Source organism: Cebus imitator, unplaced genomic scaffold (assembly GCF_001604975.1).
Source record: "Cebus imitator isolate Cc_AM_T3 unplaced genomic scaffold, Cebus_imitator-1.0 Scaffold51, whole genome shotgun sequence".
In the NCBI taxonomy this organism is placed as follows: Eukaryota; Metazoa; Chordata; class Mammalia; order Primates; family Cebidae; genus Cebus; species Cebus imitator.
This window is the reverse complement of record NW_016107366.1, coordinates 1,415,677-1,428,097: the sequence shown is the minus strand read 5'-3', so window position 1 is coordinate 1,428,097 and position 12,421 is coordinate 1,415,677.

The window sequence follows — 12,421 nt, the reverse complement described above, 5'->3', positions numbered from 1 at the left end:
GACCAAAGTTTAGATCAGTGTCCAAAGTTAATAGTCATAAAGTAATTCAATATGAAAAATATGTAGTTTTTCCTTGTTATAATAAAACAAACCCTATTAAAACATAATTTATGCTTTAGATAAACCACAAGTTGAAACATGTCCCATTTAAAAAAGCTGCTAATTAAGTCTTTATAATTCATTTACATGCTTTAGAAAAACCACATATATAATCCACAAATATGCTTTAGATGAGCCACAAGTTTAATTGTGTCCGATTAAACTGCTCATAAAGTCTTTATAATTCACTTAAGGTGTAAGATAGGTGTTATTCCTTGTCCTCAGCACAAACCATATAACTCATTTACTCTTAGTCTTAGGAAGCCCTAAACATAAATATACTATAGTTGTCCCTCTGTGTTTGCAAGAAGTTGGTACCAGGACCCCCTGTAGATACCAAAACCAGCTCAAGCTCCTTATATGAAACAGCATAGTATTTCCATCAAACCCACACCTATCCTCCCATATACTTTAAGTCATCTCTAGATTACGTTTAATACCTAACACAATGTGTATGCTGTAAATAGTTGTTATACTATATGCTTTCACTTGTATTTTTTAAAATAGTTTTAGTCTGCAGTTGGTTGAATCCACAGATGTAGAACCTGTGGAGAGGAAGAGCTGACCATACTAGGGCCATATCGTGGTAAATGTATATACCTGTTTGGGTAACTTAGAAAGAAGAGAAATATGTTGTATAGAAAAAGAATTACTGACAAGAAATAAAAGAATCGGCACCATTTCATTGGCAGCTGTTGTTCAAAGAAGAGGCTTAAAAAGTGCAACTTAATTTCATTTATGTTAAATTTGATTCAAAGTGTACATTGACCTAATCACCCACCACCAAGGAACAATAGTGTTTCTCTATAAATCAAATTCTTCCATTAATTAATAAGAATCAACATATATACTGAGTACTAACTAAGGTGCCAAACACCATTCTAAGCTCTTTTCAAGTATTAATTCATTTAGTCCTCACAACAACCCTGGAGGTAGGTGTTATACTATTTTCTTCACTTCATATAATAAGAAACTGAGGCACAGAAAGATTGAATAACCTAATTCATACAACTTCCTATGAAAGTCTTAGAGCCTGTAAAGCCCATTGTGTCATTAAAATTAGGTCTTCACATTTGAACTCTCCTTTCAGACCATGAACAACTTGAAAGCAGTTGTCACATACATTTATGTTGGCACCTGCAGTGACATAATAACATGGAGTTCCCATATGGCCTTCAACATTTACTGAACTGAGTAAAATCCAAGTAAAAATATGAGAGATTTTAAATCAAAAATTTTTCTTACTTATTTTCCTCCCATAGATAATTTTGCTCATCGAGCTGAAGTTCGGAAAGCCTTGGCCAACTGTAAGGAATGGCAAGAACAATCTCTCATTCCAAATTAGGCTCACATTGACAAACAAGAGTCTGAAATTACTTACCTGATACCATGGTCCAAATTAGAAAAGCCTCCAAAAGAAGGTGAGTTCTTCCCTCTTAGACTTTGAGTTTTAATGAGTAAAATACTAAAGATCTAAAGCTATGAATAGTAAAGTTCTAAAGGAAAAAAATATATAATCCTTTGTTTTATATAATATATGGTGAGTCTGGAGATAAAAGTGAATTAGAGGCAGGGCGCGGTGGCTCCGGCCTGTAATCCCCCCACTTTTGGAGGCCGAGGCGGGTGGATCACCTGAGGTCAGGAATTGAAGATCAGCCTGGTCAACATAGTGAAATGCCATCTCTACTAAAAATACAAACATTAGCTGGGTGTAGTGGTGCACACCTGTAGTCCCAGCTACTAAGGAGGCTGAGACAGGAGAATTGCTTGAACCTGGGAGGTGGAGGTTGGAGCGAGCAAAGGTAATGCCACAAAAATAAAAAAAAAGGAAAAAAGAGAGACCCACTCTAAAAAAAAAAAAAAAAAAAAAAAAAAATTAGAGCTCTAGCGCTCTTTGCTTATCCTTAAAAACACTGAGCACCAAATAATGAAATATTTTTCCATCTTGGCATCTAATTGATGCCTAACAAAAGTTGACATGGTCAGTACAGGTGGAAAAGTGGGGCTTAGGAGCCGCCAGGAAAACAGGTGTAGGTAGATGAGTAGTAGTTTATGAAATTTTGTCACTGTTTTAAAATGTATAAACTTTTAAATGTATTTTTTCCACAAATTCAGCTACTCTTAAATTATTAAATACATCTTTGCTTGTAAACTGTTTTGGGGAAATGAATTAACTTAAACTGTTAAGCTACACTGTTGTACTTAACTTGTGTGTCTTCCTCTTTCTTCTCAGTTTGAAAAGATTTGTCTTCTTCCAGATTTCACTTCTTGCTCACTAAAGGGAATAATTACCTCAATCTAATTTTAAACAGAGGTCAGATTCAAAAAGCATAAACTAATTTAAATTTTATGTTATGTCTCCCATAAACTCGACTTTGCATTTTATTTTAGATTATAAGAGATTTGAAAACCCTTATTTGGATCCTAATGTACTTAAAACTCTTTTAGCTTTCAGCACTAAGTAAAACAGTTGGCTTCTCAGTGTCAGGTCTTATTAATAGTTCCCCTCCTCTGTGTTGTTCATAAATTTTCCTTTAGTAACTTTGTATTTCTTTCCTTTTTCTTGTCTCATCTACCTTGTCCTCTAGTTTTTTTTTTTCTCTCCACCCATCTTATATTTCTGGCCAGAAGGTAGAATGCTTTCTAATCATTTACCTGGATATTTAGGAAGAATAAAACCATCTCCTTGAGAGTTGTCTTTTTTTCCTTAAAAGCTCAGATGTGACTTCAGGTCAACTATAAATAGAATCCTATAGGAGGAAATTATATGAAGGGAAAAGTTATTTCTTCTCAAAATTGAAAAGGAGAAGGAAATGTAGGATATCAGGAAGTACTTCTCATTTCTTTTTTTAAAGTGTAGACTTGGGCAGCTTGAAAATTCTACTTCATTATAAATTCTCAGTATCTGTTTTTTTTGACAATTTTTATAGATTAAAAATATTTCAGATGGTAGTTTATATATAGCTTTCAGTCCTTTTCCTTTATTTTCTTTATGATTAATTAAGGTCACTTTATGACCCTTAAACATGGACAAAGGCTTCCTAAACATAAAAGCAAAGAAAAATAATGCAGAGAATTAATAAATATGACAGTGCATATATATATATATATATATACACACACACACATGGATTATCCTCTAAATTCATTGGTTAGCCTTCTAAAGGAAGCAAGAAAATCTGGTTAGAAATTGTTTGAATGTCTTCTGTAAAATAACTACTTTTTTCCCTATTCTAGGAGTCTGTGAACTAGCTGTTTTTCAAATGAATCCTGGTGGGCCAGCTCTGTGGGGTGATGCATTTAAAAGAGCAATTAATGCCCATGTCAATCTAGGCTACACAAAAATAGTTGGTATTTTTCGTACAGAATATGGAGAACTCAACAGAGGTACAGCTGTCCATTTGTTTTATGAAGTTGTCATGTATATTAGATAAGTCTGTCTCTCTTTTTAATTATGGAGCCTATTTTAATTTTTATGTCCAAATTTTTAGAGTTTGTTGTCTATAGGATTGAAAAAAACCTGGTTTACATCTTACGTTTTTTAGAATGTTAATACTTTACAGGGCCTTTTTCAAATGCTGATCTTTTTTTTTTTACCTTCTTTAACTTTTAGGTTCATGGGGTACATGTGAAGTTTTGTTATGTAGGTAAATTCATGTCATGGGGGCTTGTTGTACAGATTATTTCATCACTCAGGTATTAAGCCCAGTACCCAATTGTTATCTTTTCTAATCCTCTCCCTTCTCCCATCATCCATTCTCAAGTAGACCTCAGTGTCTGTTGTTTCCTTCGTGTTCATAAATTCTCATCATTTAGCTCCCACTTGTAAGTGAGAACATGTGGTATCTGGTTTTCTTTTCCTCTGTTACTTTGCTGAGGATAATAGCCTCTAGCTCCATCTATGTTTCCACAAAAGATATAATCCGGTTCTTTTTTATGGCTGCATAGTATTCCCTGATGTGTATGTACCACATTTTCTTTATCCACTCTGTTGTTGATGGGCATGTAGGTTTTCATGAAAAGATTCTATGTCTTTGCTATTGTGAATAGTGCTGCAGTCAACATTCATGTGTATGTGTTTTATGGTAGAATGATTTATATTCCTCTGGGTATATATCCAGTAACGGAATTGCTGGGTCAAATGGCCGTTCTGCTTTTACCCCTTTGAGGAATCGCCATACTGCTTTCCACAGTGGTTGAACTAACTTACACTCCCACCAACAGGGTATAGTGTTCCCTTTTTTTAATAACCTCATCAGCATCTGCTATTTTTTGACTTTTTGATAATAGCCATTCTAACTTGTGTGAGATGGTATCTAATTGTGGTTTATATTTGCATTTCTCTAATGATCAGTGATATTGAGCATTTTTTTATAATTTTGTTAGCTGCATGTATGTATTCTCTTGAAAAGTGACTGTTCATGCCCTTTAGCCACTTTTTAATGGGGTTCTTTGTTTTTCTCTTGTAAATTTGTTTAAGTTCCTTATAGATGCTGGATATTAGACCTTGGTCAGATGCATAGTTTGCAAAAATATTCTCCCATTCTGTTTACTCTGTTTTAGTTTCTTTTGCTGTGCAGAAGCTCTTACATTTAATTAGATACCATTTGTCAATTTTTGTTTTTGTTGAGATTGTTTTTGGTGTCTTTATCATTAAAAATTAATGCCATTCATACAGAAAATTATCATATTATTGCAACATTAAAAAAACTAAGTATAACATACAGTAAGACCCTAATTTTGCTTGCTTATTTTTTAAAAGGAAACATACCATATATTAATAAAGGTTTACCTAGGCAGTTAAGATTATGCTAATTGTTATTTTTTCTTTGTATCACCTAAGTTTTCTACAGTGAACAATTTTTTTATAATCTGCTTTTTTAAGAAAATAAAACATAGTACAGAGTCATGGGACTCTGGTCTAGTCTTAATGTGCCTTAAGCTGGGTTACTTTGCTTTCTCTCATCTGCCTTATATTTCCAGTTTGATTAACTTATAAATTTATTTCCCAAATTTCTGACCCTTCTGAAATCTTATCACTAACATATTTAGTTTTACCTTTTTGATATTACTATTTTGATTTAAAGAATAAGACAACATTTCTGATTCATTTTTTCAATATTTCTTATTTGTTACTGCCATATACTTCAGAAACTATCTCTGATTTATTTCTGCAGTTCATGTTCTTTGGTGAAATGAGAGTGCAGATAGTCGTGCAGCTGGGAGACATAAGTCCCATGAGGATCCCAGAGTTGTGGTGGCTGGTAAGCTGTTTTACTAAGCATGAATTATTTTTAGAACAAATCCGATTCAGTCAATAAGTGTATGCCTTCTTAGGAAATGTTTTTCCAGTTCGGGAAAGTGTCAACGACCTAGTGTCTCAGCAGAATATGCTTCTGATTCCTACATCATTTTCACCGTTGAAATAGTTTTCTACGGAAATACAAAACATTTCAATAACTGCTCTAAGATGTGTCTACTAATGGTGCTTAAATTCTCCCAAGAAGTTCTCATTTTTATTTGAAGGAGGTGCTATGTTAATTAGTTAATTTGCTAAGCTCCTTGCATTTCTGAAAGTTACATCTTCTCCACTACTTTAGGAAATAGTTCAGTTCACTTTCACCTTGGCATTTCAGTGTCTGTTACACATTAGAAAAAGTTGTCACTCTTTCATAATCTTGGTTTTTTATTTGTTTTAGAATATCTCTTCCGTATTTTAATAACTCTTTGCTTTGTAGCATTTTCTTATATTCAAATAAGGATTTTACATTCCCTTGCCTGACAGCATTTTTGAATTGTTTATATAAAATATCTATCTTTTCATTGTATTTTTTCTGAGATTTTTAAAAAATTGCTTAATAAAGTTTATTTTGTGATATCAAATGGGGTGTATAAAAATGTTAGATCAAGTATATTTCTTTTGTGGAAAAGTATAATGTCCTCTGTATTAATTATTGCTTTTACATTAATTATTAGTCATTCTAACTTGGAAAATAATGTAATTGGGTCACAGTGTCAAAATCTAGAAAAGACTTGTTGGTTTATATGCTGAAATAGTTCATTTATAATTAATTTTACTAATTTCTACTTTGGATCACTATTTAACCAAGATCTTGGGGCATTTATTTGTTTTATAGAAATATTTATGGTTATGGAAATGCTTACACTAATGAAAATCCTACATATTCATTCTGCTTTTTTAAATTCACATTTTATACTTAGATTATCTCTAGAGCTCTTGCTATGTTGCTATAAGATAGAAATATAGTGATGATTTACCGATTTTATTGAAAATGTTAAGTTACATCAATAAAATGACATTCTGGGAACCCGGGAAGGGTTTCTTTAGTACTGCCGCAGATGTCCTGGAGTTTTCCTTGAAACATCTTTCGTTTCCACTTTACTTGATGCCTCTACCTTCTAAAACTAGGTTTGGTACTCCTGATAGTGTATATTTACAGCTGTATTATTTTTACATTTTTACAGACTATCTCTTGATAATCTATATTTACAGTTATATTATTTTTATATTTTTTAAATCTCATAGCTATAAAATAGTAAATTATGAATTAGCTTTTCAAGGGAAATTTGGAAAACAGAATGTACAGTTTCATTTATTAGGCTCTAAGCAGTCTGCAGTTTATCTATTAGGCAATGTAAGATATTATTTATGAGAGGCAGGCAGTGGCAGCTTAAACAGACACGCCTCCTCAGCATTCTTCTCCATGCAGCATTCAAAGAGGCCTAAGACATCTCACATTTATGTCAAAGCTCAGTATGTGCTTAGTTACACATAAATTACCAATTAAAATTTAAAAGTTAACTAAAATACTATGGGAGACATATAATATTTTGCTTCAGAATGTTATAGTACCTTATGGTTATGAGCATCAATTACCTTTGATCCATACTATATTTAAAGGGAGGGGAAAGCTGACATTTTTATCTTTTTTAATGGATACACTCTAAGTTATCTTAAGAACTTTCCTCGTTTAAGCAAAAATAGGATTATTTGGGTTAAATCATATACCTAATTCTTCATACTTAGCTCCAAGCAGATTTTGACTTTTTCTAAAACTTAACATGACAGAGATTTGCCTTCCAGGAGGTCTAATTTGAAGAGGAAAGTAATTTCCATGTACAGGTGTATATCATAGCATTATATTTTTCTCTATTCATTCTTATTCTCTTCAATGACTCCCAGCACCTGCTCTTCCATCTTCATTCTTAGCCAATGACCTTTCGTTTTACTTCATAGAGAAAATAACAATCAGAAGTCTGCATAAGTTTCCACCCCAACGTCTGTCTGCCTTCTGCCGCCAAGCCAACATGCCCTGCCTTCTCTCCTCTTACTGTGGATGCATGGCCCGTGCCCCAAGCAAAGACAAACCCTTTACTTGGACACTCACTTGCTGAAGGATGTGGTTCAAGCAGTTTTTCTCTTTTGTCTCCTGAAGCTACAGTTTCACCCCTCAACTGGATTCTGCTCCTCAGCATACAAATATACTATTATTTTTCTCATCTTTAAAAAAAAATCTCACCCTATTTTTTTTCCTTTACAACGTGACTCGGGAGTTCATACTTGCTGCCTCCATTTTCTTCCCTCACACTATCTCTTAAACATTCCCCGATGATGCCAGCCAAATTGTTCTTGTCAGCTCATTTCCCAGTTCTCATTTTACTTGACTTGTTAACAGCTGACCTCTCTTTTCTTCTGGAAACAGTTTCTTCATTTCTCCGAAACATTACTGCACAAGCCTTCACATCTAGTCTCCACCTTGTCTCCTTGACCTCTGATGTAAGGACTGAGTCCTTGGACCACTTCTCTTTTTTATTTATGCTCACTCCCTCTGTCATCACCCCCAGTTTTGTGGCTTCAACTGTTATCTATGTGGGGATAACTCCTCCAGTCCACACCTCCTTTCTAAGATTTTTTTCAAACTCACACACGTGAATTTAAATTCCAGGCTCAACACATCCAGGTGTGTTTCCCTGGATGTCTATTAGAAATCTCACACCCCCATTGTCCGAAACTTAGCTCTTGCTCTTTGCCCAGAAACCTTATCTCAGTTGGTGGCAACTCCAGCTTTCTGTTTTGCTCAGGCCACAGACCTCAGAGTCATTCTCACACTGCCTTGCCTTTTCTCTCACACACCATTATGTACCTGTCAGCAGATCCCAAATATCTAGAATTTGATTGCTTTACATCCCTATCGAAACTATCCTGGTTCAAGCCAATCATCATTTGGATTTTTGGGAAGTGCTTAACTGGTCTCCTGCCCTCCCCCTCTGCCCTCAACCCTGTTTTCAACATAGCAGCCAGAATAATCTAAAATATAAGCCAGATCGTGTCACTCCTCTGCTCAATACCCTCTCCCAATACCTTCTTACCTTCCTCAGAGTAATTGTCCAAGCCCCTAACTGGCATACAAGTCTTTACATGATCTCTCCTATTATCTTTTACCACCCTCAGCTCCAGACCTGGCCTAAGAGGCTTTTCTTTGAACCTGCTAAACATGCTCTTACCTGAGGATCTATTCCCTCTGCCTCTGCCTGGAATGGTCTTCCCTAGACATGTATTTGCATGGATTTCCAAGCCTCCTTCAGGTCTTTACCACCATAAAGCCTTCTCTGACAACCCTATTTAAGATTGTAATCCCCTCCCATGGTGGCTGCTATCCGATAGAGACTGAATGTTTTTGTCCCCCACTGCCTGCAAATTCACATGTTGAAGACTTAATCTCTATCTAGGAGATTGGGCCTTTGGGAATTCGTTTTAGATGAGGTCATGTGAGTACTAGAATTGGTGCATTAATAAGGGCATGAAGAGTCCTCCTTGTGAGGAAACCAGAATGTAGGCATTCACCAGAACTTAATCATCCTGGCACCCTGGTCTCAGCCTTCCCAGCCACTAGATCTGTGAGAAGTAAATATTTGTTATTTAAGCCATCCAGTCTATGGTACTCTTGTTACAGCAATTTGAACTAAGACACTACCCTCTCCCCAGCTTTATTTTTCTGTTATCACCATAATTAATATTTTACATATATATGATTTGTTAATGTATGTCTCTTCCCACTAGAAACCAAATTATATGACAGCAAGGGTGCTTGTTTCCATTATTGTCATATTACCCATGCCTGGCATGTGGTAAGCCCTCACTAGGTACTTGTTGACTGAATTCACATATGAGATATGTAGTTTGAAAAAAAAGTACATCATTTCTCCACATCTCATTTTGAGCCACCATTAACAATAGATTACATAGCTGTTATTGGAGGTGCCTCACTAGTCTATTTGGAAAGTACTCCTGGAAGACACAGTGAATGACTCAGTAGAAGTTCTGGCTAGGGGTGCCATCAATAAATACAAATAATACCATTGCCTGTTGGTTGTTGTCACAGACTATGAAGGTACCTGAATTGTATTTCCAGGTAGAGAAACAGATATGTAATCAATGTGATTCGATTCCACCCCCTGCCCCAGAACTCCCAAAGGATAAGCAAACGCCACTTGTGGACTCAAACTCTGGACTTCATCCTCTGCGTCAGCTCTTAACTTGCTGAGTAAACCCTATGAACCTGCCTAGTATGGCAACTGAAGTTGCACACTAGTTCTGCCATCAAAGGAGTGTGAACCTGGAGTATGTTGGAAGAAGTGTTGGGTTCATTAGACCTCTTTCATATCTGCTGTCACCTACAATGTCTGTTCTCTAAGCATCTTCTTGAAAGAACATTTCCTCCCCCAGGAGGAGGAAATAGCTTTCCTTAGTGACAGATAGTTGGCCCAGGACCCTAAGGTAAAGGAGTATGGGCATTAAACAAAATGAATTTTATCATAGTTGACTGGAAGAAAAAGAAGTTTCTGATTCATAGGATTCTACCTGGAAAGGTCAAGTCCGCAGTGGTCTTGAACCAGCCAAAGTGTGCACAAGGCTCCTGCCAGAAGAACTGCCTATAGGATTAAAAGCAGAACGAACAACAAAATCAATAAAGAAAGGCAAGGTGATGCCCACATGCAGCCTATATTATTAACAGACAAGGAAAGAATCCAAACACAAGTTCTATAAACCAGCTGTTGTCCTGTTTTCTGCTTCCCTTCAAAGCAAAAATATAGATTTGTATATATTTGTAGTCTCCCCTTTTCTGCCTCTCATTCTTCCCTGAAAATCTATTCCAGTTAGGTCTGCATCCTTGTCATGCTGAAATGACCCTGATGAAGGTCATCAAGGACCTCTGTCTTACCAAATTCAATAGCCATTCCTGCTTTTGCTCATTTACATTCTTTACTCATCTTCTCAGCAATGTTGGATATAATTGACAACTTCTGCCTTCCTGAAACAATAATTCTCTGAGCTTCAGCGTATGGCGTTATACTCTTCAGATTTTCTTCTTTATCACTGGCCAGTCCCTCTCAGTTTCCCTCGCTGGCTTTTCTTCTAAATGTTACAGGATCTCAGGCTCAAGAATGTTCCCTATCTTCATTCTTTCTAGGTAAGCTCATTCCGTCCCATGGCTTAAATATATACATGCCAACAATTTGCACATTTTTTTTTAGATGGAGTTTCATTCTCGTTACCCAGGCTGGAGTGCAATGGTGCGATCTCAGCTCACTGCAACCTCTGCCTCCCAGATACAAGTGATTCTCCTGTCTCAGCCTCTCAAGTAGCTCGGATGACAGGCATGCAACACTGTGCCTGGCTAATTTTTTTTTTATTTAGTAGATATGGGGTTTCACCATGTTAGGCTGGTCGCAACTCCTGACCTCAGGTGATCCACCTGCCTCGGCCCCAAAGTGCTGGGATTACAGGCGTGCACCACCATGCCCAGCCAACTTGCACATTTTTATCTTATTTTTCATCATTGCCTCTGAGCTTCAGACAGAAATACCAACTGTATTTTTAACACAACCATCTACCTAGTTCAGGTCACAAACTAGAAGTCACTTTCCTACCTCTCTTTTCCTCAGCCCCTACATGCAGTCTGTCAGCTAGTCCTGCTGGCTCTATCTCTAAAGTAGATACTGAACATTACCATAGCTCCCTATCTGTCACTACCATCTAGTCCAATTCATCGTTATCTCTTACTCTTCCTCCTGTCCTTTCTTCCCACAGTAGCCAGTGTTCTTTCTGAAACAGAGTAGGTCACACCACTACTGTTTAAAACTCTCCAGTGGCCCTTGTTGCACTAATAATAAAATCCAAATACCTTAAAAATGCTGGCAAGATCCTGTGTGATATGATCCCTGCTGTCTCTCCAATTCCACCCCTGCCACTTTCTTCCTTGCTAACTCAGTGCAAGAGACATTAGTACAGAACTCTCTTTTACCCTCTCAGTTCGCCCAGCTTTTTTCCACTGGGGCTTTTGCAACAGTTATTCTTTATTCCAGGAATATTATTCACACGCACCTTGAAAGGCTGCTCCTGCTTGTGTTATTTGGTTCTGAGCATATCACTCTTCAGAAAAGGCGGTCTCTGACTTCTCTCCATTGTTATCTGATTACCACGCCTTATTTTCTTCTTAGCACCTATTCCTGTCAAAATATATTAGATGTGTTTGTCCACACATTTTTCACCACTGAAATAGAAATTCGTTAGAGCAAGAATTCTATTTCTTCAACATTGTAGTCCCAGTACCTAGAGAAGTATCTGATATAAAGTTCAATAAATATTTGTTAAATTCATGTATATTGATGCTGAGGTGAATTTATGAGGTCTATTTTAACTGATACCTAACTTCAACGAAAAGAACCCTCTGCCCAGCTGGACTGTCCCTACACCTTTGGACGAGTTTCTTACCCAGTGAGCTGCAATTTACTCATATGTAAAATGGTACTTTTTACCTTATAGGGCAGGTATTGAGGATTAAATGAAGTGTGCATGACAACACAGTAAACGCTTGAAAACATTAGCTAATTTTTTTTCATACTTAATGTAGACATTACCATTACAAAGGGTCGAGTTTTTTGAATCTGGAAAAGTTCTCTTAGGCTTTTCTCCAAATAGAAGAATGTTTTGCTCAAGACTCATGGGTAGGGCCAGGGGAGATGGCCTTTAATCCCAGCACTTTCAGAGACCAAGGAGGGTGGATCACCTGAGGTCAGGAGTTTGAGACCAGCCTGGCCAACATATAGTGAAACCCCATTCTCTACAAAAAATACAAAAATTAGCTGGGCGTGGTGGCGCATGCCTGTAGTCCCAGATACTTGGGAAGCTGAGACAGGAAAATCACTTGAACCCAGGAGGCAGAGGCTGCAGGGAGCCAAGATTGTGCCACTGTACTCAGCCTAAATGACAGAGCGAGATTCTGTTTCAAATAAAAAA